Source organism: Talpa occidentalis, unplaced genomic scaffold, assembly GCF_014898055.3.
Source record: "Talpa occidentalis isolate TD23 unplaced genomic scaffold, MPIMG_talOcc4v2.1 talOcc4.2, whole genome shotgun sequence".
NCBI classification, from domain to species: domain Eukaryota; kingdom Metazoa; phylum Chordata; class Mammalia; order Eulipotyphla; family Talpidae; genus Talpa; species Talpa occidentalis.
Window position 1 is genome coordinate 11,024,090 of NW_023602073.1, and position 18,992 is coordinate 11,043,081.

Consider the following 18,992-nt stretch of genomic DNA (forward strand, 5'->3'; position numbering starts at 1 on the left):
TGAAGGCCATCTGTAAACTGTAATTTGTCATGACAGTCCTAGGAAATTTAACACACCTTCTGTGTCTCCATAGGACTTAGCCTGGGTCAAGGGTAAATTTCTTAATGTCACAGGGCCAAGAGATATCAGCCAGAGGTTGACAGATACTAGGGCAAACCTCCATTTCTAAGTGGAAATTGGGCATCTTCATTCACATTAAGTGTTGTTTTCAACTTGCACCCAGAGATACAGTAATTCAGTGCACTGTTATTACCAGGCTAAGATGTCCCAGGTCAAGTGCATCCAACAGGGAGAGAATTTTTGAAAAGGTGAAATGCTTTGTATGCAAATGTAGGAGATTTGGGATTGTCATAGACTACAGTCAATCTTAGCATCAGAGTATCTGATGTTTACTATATTTTCACTTTTTTTTTTCTATATTTTCACTTTTAAAAAGAAGTCAGTGTATTTTTTTTTTCTGGTGACAGGATGTGTCCATTTTGTGCACTAGGACTTTTTATTCATAGCAGTGTTGACACACAGTGATTTAATGTTCCCATCTCCACTGATTGATTTGGCACAAACAATGCATTTATGTGCCAATGAATAAGAAAGATCTACGTGACCTCTCCCTCCCCTCCCCTCTTCTCTCTCTCTCTCTCTCTCTCTCACTCACACACACACACACACACACACACACAGAGAGAGAAAATGTATCACTTTTAAAATATAAACAACTATTGAGAAAAAATTGAGTGGACTGATGAAATTAATACCCCACAGATTGTTCTCCAAGGGCTTAAGGTTGGGGATGTTCTCATTAGCCAAAATCTTGATGAAACTTAGAGATTTTCTATGGCTTTCAAATTTGGTTAGATTTTAAGTTTTGTAAAATTATTTGAAACATCACCGACGGTTTATATAAATCAGGCAAACACAGCTGCCCTGAGGAGTTGGTGGGTACGAAAAAGAACTGAAGTGGCCAGACCCTGTTCTTGCTGTGGGCCTTGTTTACACATGCAACAGACAGCTTCACCTCCATCAAGAGATGTGTTTTCTCACACTTCCCTTGAAAACCCAAGGCCCTGCTGAGATCACCTTTCATTTTCTCATCCTTGCAGAGGCATGAAAATAACATCATCTGGCCATCCTTTGAAGTCTACAAAGAGTAGCAACACGGCAAGCACCAGGCTGAGTGGCAGGGGGCTGAGGCCTCCAGCACTGACAAGGACCCAGAGGAAGGGGGGGGGGGCACAGACTCAGGTCCACCAGGTGCAACCCCAGCAGGGAGGTGCCCAGGTACTGGACAGCCTCGTGTTAAGTAGATGGCACACAAATCCCCCAGATTTCTCAACGTTAGAACTCAATCTCATTTTTTTTAATACACTAGGCAAAGCCATTTGAAGCCAAGTAAAGTGTGTCTGAGAGTTTCCTTAGCCAGTAGGCTGTTATGCTTACAACCTGTGGTAACAGGTGAATTTTTTCATTATTATTGTGGTAAAATCTGAGTAACATAAACCCAGTCACTTTAACTTTTTCTCAGTGTGTCATTCAGTGGCATGAAGTGTGTTCACGGTCCTGTGCAAACATCCCCACCAGCCTTTTCCAGGATAGTCTCATCGTCCCAAACAGAAGCTCTGTACTTACTAATGGTGTCTGTTTCTATCAATTTAAAAATGAACAAAGAGTTTGAAAAGGAAAGTGTCCCGAACGGTTACTGTTTGTTGTTTTAAAAAAAAGCCTTCAGACTTAGAGTCATCGTCTTCCAAAAACTCTCTGGCAGTAAATCCTGTGTGAGAGGAGTCAGGCCTCTCCAGAAATCCTCGCTCTCCACCCTCAGCTCCTAGCCCTTCCCAACCCCCCACACCACGTGACTCAACTCTGGACTCCATTACAGCATTGAAAACGCCTGCTCTGCGCTGAGGAGCTCTGCTGTACTCTCCACCTCCACTGCTCACTCTTGCCACCTTAGCTTCAGGAAAGCTGAAGGCTGCCTGCGAACACCACCTCCCCAGGGCCCTCCTAAGGGGCAACTGTTTGTGCTCCCCTCAGGGTCTGTGGCTGGGTCAACGTTCACCTACTTTCAGACATTCCAGCTGCTCCCTCTTAACTCTGCCCTCTCTTTGGAGATTTATACCCCTCAGTTGAACCACACTTTCCTTCTGCTTACTGTTATCATCTGGCACTTTCTCCTCCTGCATTTGGATTTCAATACTTGTGTTCTGCTTTCCAGTCCACCTCAAGTCCTGTCATCTTACATAGCTTCAGCTTCTACTGGATACCCTCCAAGATGCTGAGCTAGGGGCCTCCCTAGTGGTGCACGGGGTTAAGATGCAACCTGTGAAGCTACCCACAGTCACTGCAGCACGAGTTCAACCCCCGGCCAGCCAGGGAGCTGCCCACATGGCGCAGCAGACCTCTACTGTCTCGCCTGCTGCGCCCCTTAGCAGTGTATTCAGTCAGTCTGCCTGTTCTGCTCCCCACTCTCTCTGGTGGATACTCTCACCACCAGCACCTCTGGCCTGTACCCCAGCTCTTGTATGCATAAATAAATAAATCATTTTTTTAAAAAATGCTGAGCTATTCATTCATTGAATGCTTTTTCTCAGCAACCTATAAAAGGTATAAGACCAGACATCCCATTGTCAAATAAAACTGTTTTTACTCTCAGGTTAGGTAAGCTCCCTCCCCCACCAGCTTCTAGCTCACTAAGTCTCCAGCCCATAACACAGTATCTTTCTCTTTGCTGGTCTGACCTACTTCCCTTTATTTCTCTCTTTATTTAGACACTTGCAGACCCTCGGTGTAATTACTTCTGTGCAAACATGATATAGTACCCGTGCTTCGTTCTCCCGTCAAACACACTAAACCCAACCCTAGATGAACCCAACCATCTCTCTGTTCTTGTACCCAAACTAAAGCAAACACATAATAATTGAACTGATTGGTATCAATAAAAAGTCAACATTTCCAAGCTAAATATTGTTTGACAACCTAGTTATGTGTCTCCAAACTCAGTTGATCATATTCCTAAGTCCTTATTTTGCATTTCCCAGCTCTTATAAATTCATCTTTCACCTCCTCCCCCCAAAGAATCTACCACTAGTTTCAACCAATTTCACCTCCAAAATGAATCACCAAACCACGTACTTCCTCTCTTTCACTGCTACCCAAACCATCATCACCCCTCTAGTCTGGGTCAGCACAGTAGTCTTCGAAGGATTCTCCCTGTTACCTTATCACCTTGTCCGTGAATCCCCCACACAGTAGTCAGAGGGATACTTTAATAATGTTAATCAAATCAGGCAATTCACTTTCACTATTTGACATCAGTCCATGACTACTCAGTGCTTTTAGAATAAAATCTAAACCACTTTATATAACCCATTACCCTATGTGGTCTGGATAGTACCTACCACTCCATTTTCTTTTTTTTTTTTTTTCTTGCTCATTACATTCAGTCACACTCCTTTCAAGTTACCAAGATTTCCTTTCTCCTGTGTAGGCACATTGTCTTCTTTTTAATTTTTTTATTTATGCATACAAGAACTGGGGTACAGGCCAGAGGTATGGGCAGTGAGAGGATTCGCCAGAGAAGAGTGGGGAACAGAACAGGCAGACTGACGGAAATACACTGCTGAGGGGAGCAGCAGGCAAGTCAGGAGAGGTCTGCTGTGCCATGTGGGTAGCTCCCTGGCTAGGGATTGAACTCGTGCTGCAGTGGCTGTGGGTAGCTTCACAGGTTGCATCTTAACCCCTTGCGCCACAAGGGAGGCCCTCTTCTTTCCGCCTAGTGTGTCTCCCTGTCTCCTGCAGGCACTTCACTTTTCTTCACCTATACAACTTCTATTCATTCTTTTTTTTAAAGATTTATTTATGTTTGCATCAAGAACTGGGGTATAGGCTAGAGGTGCAGGGGTGAGAGGACTCACCAGAGACACAGTGGGGAGCAGAACAGATGGATCCACTGAAATACACTGCTGAGGAGAACAGAGGATGAGCCAGGAGAGGTCTGCTGCACCATGTGGGTCAGCTCCCTGGCTGGGGATCAAACTCACGCTGCAGTGGCTGGCGATACCTTGATAGTGCTGACTTTAACCTCTGCACCACCAGGGAGGCAGAACTTCTATTCATTCTCTAGGTCTCAGATTTAACAACTCAACTTTAAGGAGGTCTGCCCTGATCAACGCCATCTTTAAATTACGCCCCTTCTATTTTGTTCTCACATTATCAATGTATTTTTCTTTAGAGGACTTACATAGCCTCTTATTTCCATGTTCATTTCCTTAATTTTTGACTCCTGTATCACACCATCCATTCCTTGGGGGCACGAATTATATCGGACTTGATTTCCACTATGCACTAGCTCCTGACACAGTGCATTGTACATAATGATTATCCCAGAAGTATTTGTTAAATTAATGCTGACTTTCTGATCTGCCATCTGCAGTGGAACCAATGCCAAGATACAGATTTTTGTGAAAACCCTTACAGGGAAGACTATCACTCTCGAGGTTGAACCCTCAGATACAACAGACAATGTGAAAGCCAAGATCCAAGATGAGGAAGGAATTCGTCCTGATCAGCAAAGACTTATCTTTGCAGGCAAGCAACTGGAAAATGGACGACCTTTGACTACAATATTCAAAAGGAATTCACTCTTCATGTGGTGATGCTAAGAAAAGGAAGAAGTCTCAGCCCACTCCCAAGAAAAAAAGCATAAGAGAAAAAAGGTTAATCGGGCTTCCCCAGTGGCGCAGCAGTTGAGCGCTGGGTTGCGAAGCTGCCCACAGCCTCTGCAGCGCCAGTTCAACCCCCGGCCGCCAAGCTAGGGTCCCACATGGCACGCAGACCTCTCCTGCCGCGCCCGCTGCTCCCCTCAGCAGTGTATTTCGTCAGTCTGCCTGTTCTGCTCTCCTCTCTGGCTCTGCTGAATTCTCTCACCCTCCCCCGCTTCTGACTGTACCCAGTGCTTGTATAAATAAATAAATCTTTAAAAAAAAAAAAAAAAGGAAAAAAAAGGGTTAAGCTGGCTTGGCTGAAATATAAGGTGGATGAGAGTGAAAGAAACAGAGGTCTTAGTTGGGACTGCCCATCCAGTGAAGGTGGTGCTGGAGTTGCCATGGCCAGCCATTCTGATGGACATTACTGTGGCAAATGCTGTCTGGCCTGTTGTTTCAACAAACCAGAAGACACGTAATTGTGTATAGGTTAATAACACACATTAATCAAAAAAACTAGGGGTGCTGATTCCAATACCAACCTATTGTTGACCTTACTGATAACATGAACAATTAACCCATATATTGTATGATACAAGGTTTACTGTATTCTTATGATAAAGTAAAATAGAGAAAATCTTACTAAGAAAATCACCACAAAGAGAAAACCCATTTGTAGTACTGAACTATTATAATCGAAACCATAAATTAAGAGTGTCTGTTTGCAAGAAAATGTGTGTCTGATTGGACACCGCATTACAAACCCCTGTTGTTCAAGGGTCAAATGTTTTGAAATGATTTCTTCTGCCCCTTTTGCCTTCACTAAAAACAAAAAACAAAACTCTACTTGCAGTATTTTCAAAGCCAGCCTATTATACTTGGGCTAGAAGAGACCTTCCTATAATAACTTCATATTACAGAATCTTTTTTTAAAAAATGATTTATTTATGCATACAAGAACTGGGGCGCAGGCCAGAGGCATGGGGAGTGAGAGGATTCACCAGTGACAGAGTGGGGAATAGAACAGGGGGATCTACTGAAATACACTGCTGAAGGGAGCAGCGGGGGAGAGTGGATCGAACTCGTGCTGCAGAGGCTGCAGATAGCTTCAGGGGTTGTATCTTAACCCCTTGCACCACCAGGGAGGCCCAACTTTGTATTATAGAAGAAGGAATTGTGTTTTGTGAGTTATTTTACATATAGAGTCATATCTTTGCTAATATTTTAAAGTAGGATCCCATCAACTTCACTGACAGTCCAAATCTGACCCGCTGTCTATTTTTGTAAAATAGGGATCACAGCTGTTGATCCCTGGATCACAGTGATCATAGCGCTTATCGTTTATTTAGATAGTATCTATTATCTGCTTTAGAGCTACAGCAGCAAAGTGAAGTTTTGGTGCTTAGTGTTTTTGTATCCTATGTAAGAAACCTTGGCCTACTTCTGAGACCATAACCACCTACATTTTCTTTACATATTTATGCCAGTGACACATGATACACTGGTTTTTTTTGTATTTAGCTTGAGTTTGAGCTCGAGGCTCATCTCCCCAGCAACCTCCCCACCCCGTGACGTGGATAAATAATTGCCCTGGCACCAGTTATGGAAGGAGAAAATAAATCCACTATCTTTCCCCACCAAACTGCAGTGTTGTTTTATTATAAAGCAACACTCTATGCCTAAGTCTATTTAACTATCTTTTTGGTGTATTTGGTTATAATTTGTCTAATGTACACCAATACCTCACTGTGCTAATTAATATAGCTCTTAGAATCTGGTTTTTCTTCTTCAGGATATTTTTTCATCAAGACTAACAGATCCATTGCATTTCCATTTAATTTTTGATCAGCTTGACTAGCCCCACAAAGCAAACAAAAAAATAAGAGTTTTATATCGAATCTAACAGGCCAATTTTGGAAGAATCAGTATTTTTACAATAATCAATTTTCCAATCCAAAAGTAAGGTGTAACTCAACTTAGATCTTTAAATTTCTCAGAAAAGTTCTATAGTTTTCTGAGTAGAGGATTTTTACCTCTTTCACTAGAGTAAATGAGAGGAATTTTATGATTTTTGATATTCTAAATGGTATATGATTTACATTGTTTTGCTTGCTGTTAGCATATGAAAATACTATTTGTTTGCATTCTGACTATACTGAGCTCTTATTAATTTTAACAATATGTAGGCTATTTTGGTTTTTATGGATAGAAAATCTTGTCTATGAATAAAAAGTTTTTGATTTTTATATCTCTTAATACTTTTTATTGCTTTACTATATTGGTTAGAACCGACAGTACAATGACTGAAGAAAAGGGATGAGAACAGATATCCTTGTATTGTTTCCTACTTCAGGCAGAAAGTGTTCAAAATTCTTTGATAAATATAATATTAAAGTTAGCTGTTAGATTGAAAATGTTCCCTTTTATCCCTAGTTTGTGAAGTTTTTATCCTAGCTGGTTGCTGAATCTTTTATCCTACGCTTTTTGTTGTTAATTTATATCAATTAACATTATATGAATTTTCTACTTTATTAATATGGAATACTGACTTATTTTTTAATATTAAATCAACTTGCATTTCTAGATTAACTCCTATGTAGTCATCATGTAATATATATTTTTTATATATTACTGATTAATATTTTTAAAATTACTAACAATTTTAAATTATTTTAAAATAATGTTGCCTCTGTGTCTATGAGGAACATTGGAATGTAATTTTCTGTTCTTTTAATATCCTTGCTAGTTCTGGTATTAAATTTATATGGACTTATAAAATCAATTGTGAGGCATTTCATTTATAAATTATTCTTATAACAATGGTGTTATTTCTTAAACTTTTGGAAAATTCACCAGTGAAATGCATTTTCTTTTATATGTGTGTGTGTATTTATTTAATTATATCTTTTACATCATTGTGTATTCCCTGTAAAATTCCCACCACTAATTCACCCGTGAACCTTCACCATAGTCCTGTGTGCTCTTCACTCCCCCACTCTGATCCCTTTTCCTCCCCATCCCTAGCAGAATATCTCTTATTTATGGTTGCCCACTTGTTTGTTGTTTTTATAATATAATAATATAATATAATCTTATATAATAATTACATATTTATTATAAATATTTTTTCCCTGATGCCTTATTCGGTTCCCCTATATTCCTCCTATAAGTGAAACCATTCAATATTTTTCTTTTTCCTTCTGGCTAATTTCACTGAGCAGCAATTTCAACAATTTAGAAAAGATGGATAAATTCCTAAAACTATACAATCATCCAAAGCTAAATAAAGAAGGTATAGGACACCTAATCAGACCAACTACAAGCAGTGAAATTAAAACAGGAATCAAAACCCTCCCCTAAACAAAAGTCCAGGACCAGATGGTTTCACAAATGAATTCTACCAAACATTCAGAAACGAACTATCTTACACAAACTCTTTCAAAAAATTGGAAGGAAGGGGGAAAAAAAAAGAAAAAAAATTGAAAGGAAGGAATACTACCAAATATGTTTTATGAAGACAACATTATACTAATAACAAAACCAAACAAGGACAACACTAAAAAAGAAAACTACAGGCCAATCTCTCTAATGAACACTGAGCCAACAGAATCCAACAATGCATCAAAAAGATAATTCACCATGATCAAGTGGGACTTACTCCAGGGACGCAAGGATGTTTCAACATCGAAAATCAATTAATGTAATACAACACATCAACAAAAAGAAAAACAAAAACCATACGATCATATCAATAGATGCTGAGAAAGCATTTGATGAAGTTCAACATCCATTTATGATGAAGACCCTCGAAATGCACGAGAAAGAAGAAACATACCTTAACATAATAAAAGCTATGTACGACAAACTCACAGCCAATATTATCCTCAGCAGTGAAAAGCTGAAAGCCTTTCCCTTAAGATCTGGAACAATGCAAAGATGTCCTCTCTCACCATTGCTTTTCAATATAACACTGGAAGTCCTAGCCAGGGCAATAAAACAAGAGAAAGACAAGGAATCCAAATAGGGAAAAAATGAAACTATCACTATTTGAGGATATGGTAATAAACATAGAGAATCCTAAAAACTCCACAGAAAAACTAATCAAAATTATAAACCAATTTAGTAAAGTAGCAGGACACAAAATCAACATGCAAAAATCAGTAGTCTTCCTGTATGCAAACAATCAATCTGATGAAGAAGAAATTAAGAAATTTTTATAATTGAAACCAAAAAAAAAAAAAAAAAAACCCAACAAATATTTGGGAATAAACCTAACAAAAGAGGTGAAGGACCTATATAAAGAAATGTTCAACATCACTATAATCGGAAAATGCAACTCAAAACCAAAATGAGATATCACCTTACACCAGTGAGAATGACACACATTTAAAAAAAAAACAGCCAACAACAAATGTTCACAAGGATGTGGAGAAAAAGGAACTCTCCTACACTGCTGGTAGGAATGCAAACTGGTCCAATCACTATGGAGAGCTGTGTGGAGGTTCCTGAAACTTCTAAAAAACGGAGCTTCCATATGACCCAGCAATTCCACTCCTAGGAATCTACTCAAAGGACACAAAAACATGAATTCAAAAAGATAGCTGCACCACTATGTTTACTGCAGCACTATTTACTATAGCTAAGATTTGGAAACAACCCAAATTGACGACTGGATCAGGAAGATGTGATATATATACACAATGGAATACTATTTAGCAATCAAAAAGCATAAACTCAATACCATTTGCAGCAACATGGGTGAAGCTAGAAGGGATCATGAGGCACATTATCTTGAAGGGAAAGTTTCTACATAAGAGATTCAATTTCCTTAATAACTATAAAAATATTCAGATTTCTTTAAATATCAGTATTTAGTATTTAAGTTGTATCTTTCAAGGAATTCTCACATTTCTTTTAGTTGTTAATTGATTGGTATACAATTTTGATTATCTTTCTCATCTTTTTAATGTTTGTATAATCTGTATGGTGTACCCTTTATATATATGATACTGGTAGTTTTTTTTTTTTTTCTCTTGATCAATCTTGCTAGGGTATTCACCTTTTCAAGAACGAACTTATTATTTATTCTACTCAATAGTGTGCCAGCCAGATTCTATTTCTTTTATTCCTGGGTTTATGTTTACAATTGTTCTTCCTTCTTCTCTTTCATTTCTCCAGCTGGAATCAAAGAGGTCTTTTCTAATATAGGTGTTAAAAGTTATAAACTTTCTGGGCCTCCCCGGTGGCGCAGCGGTTGAGCGCTGGGTTGCGAAGCTGCCCGCAGCCTCTGCAGCGCCAGTTCGATCCCCGGCTGCTCCCCGGCCACCGGAGGAGGGTCCCACATGGCGCGCAGACCTCTCCTGCCGCCCGCTGCTCCCCTCAGCAGTGTACTTCGGTCCTTCTGCCTGCTCTGCTCCCCGCTCTGGCTCTGGTGAATTCTCTCACCCTCCCTCGCTTCTGACTGTACCCAGTGCATGTACAAACAAAACAAACAAACAAATAAATATTAAAAAAAAAAAAAAAAAAAAAAAAGTTATAAACTTTCTGATGACTACATTTTGATGTCATATTTTCATTTTCAATCTGTTCAAAATACATTCTAATTTTTAATGTGGGTCCTCCTTTTTAATGCGGTTTATTTAAAAGTATGGTGACTACTTTCAAAGCATTTGGGGCTGATTACCTTTTCATTGTTGATTTTTAGTTTAATCCTACAGCTATCAGAGAGAAATACATGTGAAATATTAGTCCTGTGAAATACCAGCCTCCGTCTCTTCTACTCTTAAGGTTCTATACTTTAAAATTTCACTAAGATTCTTGGTCCTATGGATTTACGTCTATCACTGATTGGTAAAATTCTCAGTCATCATCTCTTCAAACATGACTCGGATCCATTTTCCCTTCCCTCCTTATAAGACATAAATAACACAATGTTAAGTCATTTGTCATATCTTTCATATCCCTGGCACTGCTTTGCTTTTTTTCCCATGCTTACATTTGTATATTTTCTATTACCTGTAACTGGATTGACAAATCCTGTCTTGTCCTTTTTTTCTGACTTAATATAAGGCCATTCAATCAATTCTTAATTTAAGACAGTGTACTTTCTATATCTAAAATGTTTTGTTTTTTTTTTTTTTCAAAGATTCCAATTCTCTATTCCTTCTATTAAGAAATATTTTAGGGCCTCCCCGGTGGTGCAGCGGTTGAGCGCTGGCTTGCGAAGCTGCCCGCAGCCTCTGCAGCACCAGTTCAATCCCCGGCCGCCCAGTGAGGGTCCCACATGGCGCGCAGACCTCTCCTGCCGCCTGCTGCTCCCCTCAGCAGTGTCCTTCGGTCCTTCTGCCTGCTCTGCTCCCCGCTCTGGCTCTGGTGAATTCTCTCACCCTCCTGCGCTTCTGACTGTACTCAGTGCTTGTATAAATAAATAAATAAATCTTTAAAAAAATATTTTAATAAGTTCTATGTATGCTAAATCTGACATCTGGATGGATGATCTATGGGTCTGCTTCTGTTGTCTAATTCTATTGATCAATTGCTTTGTCCTGTTTCTCTGCATGTCTCATAATTTGAAATTGAATGCTGAACATTGTGTGTGTGTGTATATATATATAAACTGAAAAGATTAAAATTACTGTTCTTTCTATTAAGCAGACAAGACTGGCCGATCACCCCAACCCAATCAAGAATATACTTGTTTAGGATAGGCTCCTACCTTCCGCTAAATTCAGTCCATCTGTAGTTCCAACATTCTGAGAGTCAGACATTCTTGTGTTACTTGTAGACTCCACACTTTAAGTCTTCCAAGTACCAGGACACATCGAGATTTTATTCTGTATTTCTAGCCCAGCCCTTTCTTGGATATAACCTTCATACTGTTGTTTTATTTTTAAGATTTGTTTATTTATGCATACAAGAACTGGGGTACAGGCCAGAGGTGTGGGGGGTGAGAGGATTCAGCAGAGACAGAGCAGGGAGCAGAACAGACAGATTGATATACAATGCTGAGGGGAGCAGCAGGTGAGTCAGGTAAGGTCTGCTGCTCCATGTGGGTAGCTTCCTGTCCAGTTGGGGATTGAACTTGTACTGCAGAGGCTGCAGATTGCTTCATAGCTTGCGTCTTAACCCCTTGCGCCACCAGGGAGGCCCAATCTTCCTGTAGTTTTCATTGAGAGATCGGTAGGTTTTCATCTCCTCCACTCTTACAACTCTATCTTTCAGAAGTTTGGGACTTAACTTTTCAGCTTCCCTCCTCATTCAACTTCAAAATCTGAATAATATGAAAAAGAGAATATATATATGAGAAATATATCTATATATAAAAATATACATTAATGAAATGGGTTGTTGGAAAGTTGTGACATTTTTTTCCTATGCAAAAATATGTCATGACTTTTCCAACAGCCCAGTATTTTGATTTCTCTCCCCCTAGTATGACTTGACTAGCAGCTTATTTATTTTTTTAAAGATTTATTTATTTACGCATATAAGAACAGGGATATGGGCCTGAGGTTTGGGGGGGGTGAGAGGATTCACCAGAGACAGAATGGGGAACAGGACAGGCAGACTGACTGAGTATGCTGCTGAGGGGAGCAGCAGGCAAGTCAGAAGAGGCCTGCTGTGCCATGTGGGTAGTTCCCTAGCTGGGGATTGAACTCATGCTGCAGTGGCTGCAAACAGCTTCATAGGTTGCATCTTATAGTTTTTAAAGAAACAACATCCTAAAATATTAGTCTAGGTAAAAAAATTTCCTGGCAGGGTATAACTTTTGACTTTAATATTCAGCAAAAGGAAAATAGAATTTACTTAAATTCACTCAATAGCAAATTTAGATGAGGTTTATTGATTCCCAGGTCACATGGAACGGATTTCTAGTATCCATCCATGCTTACTGTCCAATTTTCTGGGACATAGAGGCGTGTCCTATTTCTAGGTCTTCAGGCAGGGCCGTGGGCCTTGTTATGTCCAACGGACTATGAACACAGGACTCGCCACTTCCCGGAGAGGCTGAATGCGCGTGCTCTATACTCTTTGTTCATGGTAACCATGGAGGGCACATGTTTGGTTATGCACCACTCGATCTGCTTTCCTATGCTACTTTTGGAAAAGGGAACCACTTTGAAAAGTTGCTGGTTCCACAGAAGTCTTTAAATCAGAGAAAGGAGGGAGGGAGGGAGGGAGGGAGGTTGGGAGGAAAGAAGGAAAAAATGAACAAATATGTCGAGTCACTGCATTTCCAGGCTACTTCTGTATCTCGGCATAGTCCAGCCTATCAAGGCAACACAGTAGGAGATACCTAAACTACCACAAAGACAGAGCATTTTTTCTGATGATTATTTTTTTAATCCTCTAAATTCTAATACTCTAGTGACTATTGTTTGGACTACTAGATATTACAGGCAATGATTAGCATAATAAAATTACTTCTAAAGGAAGGTTAGTAAAGAATATCCTTTAATTACCTGGGCTGGAGTTTCCTTAGTCCTTTTTTTTCTTTTTCTTTTACCCTTGAGGCATATACATGAAAAGGAAAGTTGTATCTATTCTGAGCTAAGCTGTATCATACCTTAAACCTGAAGTAATTTTAGTGATACTATCTTGCATATTAACATCTGGGACTTTCCAGTCTCAAGAAAGTCAAGCTATAGGCTTTAAGTGGGCAGCAAACTTTAAGCTCTAGTTTTTCCTTTTCTCCTAGTCATACCGCAACCGTTTCCTGTGAGTATTACATTCAAATCTCCTCAAGTGGTCTTTCTTTCCCGGTCCCCAACGTGTCCAGCCTATGTGAAAACCTACCTACATAACTCTCCTGGGAAGGGCATCAAAGAACTAAGCTGCAAACTATTACTGCCCAACGGCAGCTCAATACACCACCTTCCTAGATTATCTGTATTTTAATTAGAAAAATATATATTCTAATCTAAAGGAATGAATCCTAATTATGGAAACTTTGCTGTCATTTATTAGTTGGGGGGTAAGAGATCAGAAAGGAAGGATGAAGATGATCCCCATCTTTCATCAAAATACCTTTTGGGGTGGCTACTTGTGTATATTAATTTCTCTAATACAGGACTGTTGACAACTAGTTAATTTTACATGTCAGCTTCACTGGCTCATGAGGTGCCCGGATAGAACATTTTTCTGGGTATTTATGTGAGGGTGGCTTTGGAGGAATACTTAAATTGAGTAAAGGAGACTGCCCTCTCTAGTGGGGGAGAAGCTCGGCCAATCAGTGGAGAGAGTGAACAGAACAAAAAAGGATGCGTCTCTGTTCTCCAGCCATCACAGTACACTGTGCTCCGTACAGACAGCTCAAGGCCCACGAGAACAGGTTGGGCACAGGGAGACTCGTGCCTCGCTGAGGAAGAGTAATTGGGGCAAAGGAGATCCTAAGAAACTGAGAGGCAAAATGTCATCATATGCATTTTTGTGCAAATTTGCCAGGGGCAGGACAAGCCACAATACCCAGCAGTTTCACTTAACTTCCTAAAGTTTTCCATGACGTTTGTAGCAAGGTGGAAGCGAGGTCTGCTAAACAGAAAGTTTGAAGACAGGAGAAGGCAGGCAACGTCTGTTACGAAAAAGAAATGAAAACCTCTGTCCCCCTTCAAAGGGGAAACAAAACACAAGTTCAAGGACCCCAATGTATTGAAGGGGCCCCCTTCGGCCTTTTTCTTGCTTTGTTCTGTGTATCACTGAAAAATCAGAGGATCCTCATTATGCTTTGGTGACACTGCAACGACACGGGAAGGGAGGTGGAGGAACACAGCTCAGCTGAGAAGCAGCCTTATGAAAAGCAAGCTACGAACTGAAGGAAAACTATGAGCGGGAGGGCCTCCCAGGTGACACGGCAGGTTGAGCGCAGCGCTGTGAGGCTGTCCGCAGCCTCTGCAGCGCTAGTTCGATTCCCAGCCTCCCCGGGAGGGACCCACATGGTGCAGCAGACCTCTCCCGTCGCACCCGCTGCTCCCCTCAGCAGTGTACTTTGTCAGTCTGCCTGTTGTGCTCCCCGCTCTGTCTCTGGTGAATCCTCTCACCCTCCCACACCTCTGGCCTGTACCCCAGTTCTTGTATGCATAAGTAAATCTTTAAAAAATATATATTTTTTTAAAAATGTGAGCGGGATATTTCTATACAGAGCTGAAGGAAAGACTGATGTGGCCCAAATGGGGGTTGTCAAGGCTGAAAAGAAATGACAGAAGAGAAGGAAGATGATGATGAGCAAATTGGTTCTAGTGCAGTTTTTTGGGGGGAGGGGAGTCTACAGAGCATCTAACCCCTCCTGCACACAACGCACTCGTTTTAAAGGGGAAAAATGTAAGGCTAAGGTCTGTTTTCAAACAGTACAGTGTCATTTTTGGTATAGTTAATACACAACTGTCTTTTAATTTTTTTTTCAGCGCAGTACCATTTTCTTACATCCGTCTGAATTTTTTGACAGTATAGGACTCCCCTCTCCGGTGTGGTCCCTGTAGCCAAAGCGCCCGGAGCGAATGTGTCTTCACACAGCCCTGTCTTGGAGATGTTTTCAACAGCCACTAACCTTGCCTGGTCCACGACAGGGGTTGGACCCTGGCATAGAAATTTAAAGCAGGTTCTTGTTGGTGCACAGCACAAATTAGTTAGATACGTGGTTGGTAATTTTTCATCTTCACTTATCTCTGATATATCTCTGATGCCGCTTATTTGAAATAATTGTTGCTAACGGAATACCGCCATAATTGAGGGGGAAAAAGCTGCAGTTGTTTTGTTGACATTCTGAATGCTCCTAAGTAAATACAATTCTTTATTAGTTTCAAAAAACACTAACTCCCCCCAGGCTTCCCTCCCCCAGGAAGAGAGAATTCCCCTGCCGCAAGCAGCAATACCGGTTTTACTCCTGCCTTAGAACTCCAACGGAAACAGCAGCTCTCTCAAAAGGCTTTTTCATCATCCAGAAGGTTAGACAAGCTTTTTTACATGACGTTCTCAGTATTTAAAGTGTACAAACCCCAACATGCAGGCACTTATCAAACCACTGTGTGCGCCATGATTGCTAAATGCCCCACAGGCCACAGGTCATGTGACCAAGTCCTATGTCAGTCCGGGAGGGGTCACAGAAACACACAAACACCAGGAGGCTGATTTACTCTAAGACTCTTCCACAGCCACTGTGACTAAGAATTTAGAATAGGGGTCTCCCTGGTGGCACAAGGGGTTAAGACACAACCTATGAAGCTGCCCACAGCCACTCACTGCAGCATGAATTCGATCCCCCGCCAGGGAGCTACCCACATGGTGCAGCAGACCTCTCCTGACCCGCCTGCTGCTCCCCTCAGCAGTGTATTTCAGTCAGTCTGCCTGTTCCCCACGCTGTCTCTGGTAAATTCTCTCCCCCCCCACACACACACCTCTGGCCTGTATCCCAGCTCGTGTGTGCATAAATAAATAAATCTTTTTTTAAAAAAGAATTCAGAATATACGAATGGCCAGCAAGCAGATGAAAAACTGTTCACCATCACTCGCTAGAGAATGCAAATCAAGACCACAAGGAGCTATCACCTCACACCCTTGAGAATGGCCCCCATCGAAAAGACCAGAAACATCACGTGCTGGTGAGGATGTGGAGAAACGGGAAACCGCCTACACTGCAGGTGGGAATTCAAACTGGTCCAGCTCTATGGAAAGCTGTGTGGAGGAGCCTCAAAACATTAACCATGGATCTGCCATCGGACCCAGTAATTCCACTCCTAGGCATCTATCCAAAAATTCAAACTCTAATAACAAAACAAACGTGCACTCCCATGTTTATTGTAGAGTTGTTTACTATAAACTATGGAAACAGCCTGTGTGCCCCAGAATAGATAATGGGTCAGGACGATGTGATACACACACACACAGAGGAATACTACAAAGCGGTCAAAAAAGATAAACCGAGCCATTTGCGGCAAAGTGGATGGCGATTGAAAGGATAATGCTAAGTGAAGTATGTCAGGAGAAAGATAAATACCAGATGGTGGGACTAATACATGGACTATAAAGTAACTATTTAATAGTCAGATAAAGACAAGCTGAAAAACTAACCCTTGATAGCAAACTACAAAACTGAAGCACCAAGGGAGTGAGGTGCAGGGGAAGGAAAAAACAAAGAGGGAAGGAAGCAAAATGGACTATGGCGGTGGAATACGGGTGACCGGTGGTGGGTGCGCTAGAGTGGTAATACCTGATGGGGGCACCCCGATAGTACCCGTTAAAGATAAATTATTAGAAGAATTTAGACTATAAAGCGCAACCCCCTCCATTACTTCATATTTTCCTGGGGTCCACGGTGCTTAAAGCACATCTAGGCAGTCGTACCCCCTATGGAGCATTTTGGAAATGTGGGGCTTCTGAGTGTTCTGGAGAAACGGCCCAGCACGCACATTTGAAATGCGGTTTGGTTATCCGTAGGTGTGTTGGTTACTGAGTACCTTGTACTTCTCCACTGTACTGAACCTTGAGCATGATGTTGATTTAAAGGAAATACAAGGGTGGGGGGAGTGGAAGGTTGTATAATCCATGAATCTCCTTTCAGGGCAGTGGAGGGCCATTCGAGGAGACTTGCTGTAAGGAGGCAGTGCTTTGGATCTGATCTCTATGAAATGACTGAGTCAATGTTGAGGGTTTAGGGACTGCACTGCATCTATCTGTGAACCCAGCTAGCCAAAGTGTCACTCGCTTTTTTTTAACTGTTGATCGTGAGCTCTGCGTGGTGAGACCATGGGGGTGGGGAGCATGTGGGGGGGCGGAGTCTCCCGTTCCGGGAAGTAGAGAAACATCACAAAACTTTCATGCCCGGCTCGACCAGACCAGACTCCCTCAGTCTGCCTCAACCATCCCTTGCCACAGTGAACTCACTTATAGGTTATTGTTCCCATTGTGAATTTACAATACGCTCCAGCTTGCGGGTGAAGCAGAGCAGATGGCACCGCTCCCGAGCCAGCAGCTGCAGGGGCCGCGGCTGCGCGGGGCACACAGTAGGAGCTCCATAAACTCTGACTGCGCTCGCGGCGGGGCGACACGCAGCCGTCCGCTCCCCGGGGGTGTCCTTATCTCCCCGGAGGCCACACCCCGGCCCGAGAGGCGCTGAGCTCCCGGCAGATGGCGAGCCCCGGGTGCCAGGTGCGCAGCACGCCCGGCGCGGTCTGGGGCACCGAGTTCCCTGGTCCCCGCCCCGCCGCACCCCACCCCTCCCGGCTCCACGCTCCCGCCGCGCGGCTGCCGCTGCCACACGTGACTCCAGGTCTCCGCGGGCCGGGCCCGGGCGAGCCCCCGCCACCCGCCCCCCCCAGCGAGCCTGCCAGCGGGCCCCCCCCCCCCCCCCCCCCCGCGGCCCTGCGGTGCGCACGGTCCCGCCGCCCCGCGTTCCCGCGCAGCCTCCCTCCCCTCCTCCCCGCGGCCTCACGTCTCCTAACGAGACATCCTGCCCGCGGCCCTCGGCCCGGCGCGGTCCCCTTCTCCGGAGAACCCCCGCCCAGCCCGCCCCTGCGCGGCCTCCAGTGGCCGCGGCCCGGCTCACACCGCGGGCTTCGGGCTGCCGCCGGCTCAGCGTTGCGCGCCCGCGAGGCCACCGCTCGCCCCACCGGCTCCAGCTCCCGCCGCTTCTGCTGCTGGGGGGGGGTGCGGACGCGGTGGGTGGGGGCGCGCTCCCGCCCCAGCCTCGGGCCGGGTCACTGGGGGTGGTTTCCGGGCGCCCCCGGGTGGCGAAGGCAGCTCACCCAGACGTCTGCGCCCGGTTTGGCCGCAGTAACAGGCAAAAGGGTCGAGAGTACCCGCCCCCCACCCCGCCATGTAGAGGGGACACGGCCGGCGAGCCCCTCCGCAAAGCTGGCTTCTCAGTAGTCCCGCGCCCGCCCGGGAGGCAGCCTCGGCGCTCTCCGCCCGACTCTGCCCTGAAACCGCAGGGCACAGGTTGTGGGTGGAGTTTGGAAGAGCAAATCACCGGGGTGTCCCGTGAGGCCCGTGGCAAGGCGCCCGGCATCCTGGCGCGCCTCCGCGGCCCTCGCGGACTCCACACGCGCCCCACCCCAGCCTGTTCCCCAGAAGCGAGGAAAGAGGGAGGGGAGAGTCGCGCCTGCCCCTCCAAGTCCCGGGGACGGGACGCCGGCGGAGGGACACTCGCGGATTCGGGGGCATCCAATCGTCAACCTCCCTTAGTCTGGTTTTTGTTTTTTTCCTGTCCCCGCCCCCGCTCCGGCTTCGCCCCCCCTCAGAGACCGGGCAGCTGCACGCTCAACGGGGCCTCAGCCTGCGGGGGGAGGGCCGGGAGGGGTG

General features: G+C 43.6%; 1 long non-coding RNA gene across 8 annotated transcripts in view; it reads right to left on the bottom strand.

Annotated features, from left to right (window-relative positions):
* The window catches only part of LOC119251683 (uncharacterized), a 110,484-nt gene extending 92,176 nt beyond the window's left edge, over window positions 1-18,308 (bottom strand). For 5 of the 8 annotated variants that reach the window (XR_008553002.1, XR_008553003.1, XR_008553004.1 and 2 more), the window contains exons 1-2: window positions 15,244-17,757; window positions 11,416-11,970 (exon numbers count right to left, since the gene is read on the bottom strand). This is a non-coding gene — a long non-coding RNA (uncharacterized LOC119251683). Of the gene's footprint in view, window positions 1-11,415; window positions 11,971-15,243; window positions 17,760-18,237 lie in introns of those variants that run through there. The other 3 variants (XR_008553001.1, XR_008553000.1, XR_008553005.1) reach the window with 3 other exon arrangements.
* Window positions 18,309-18,992: the final 684 nt, after the last annotated feature.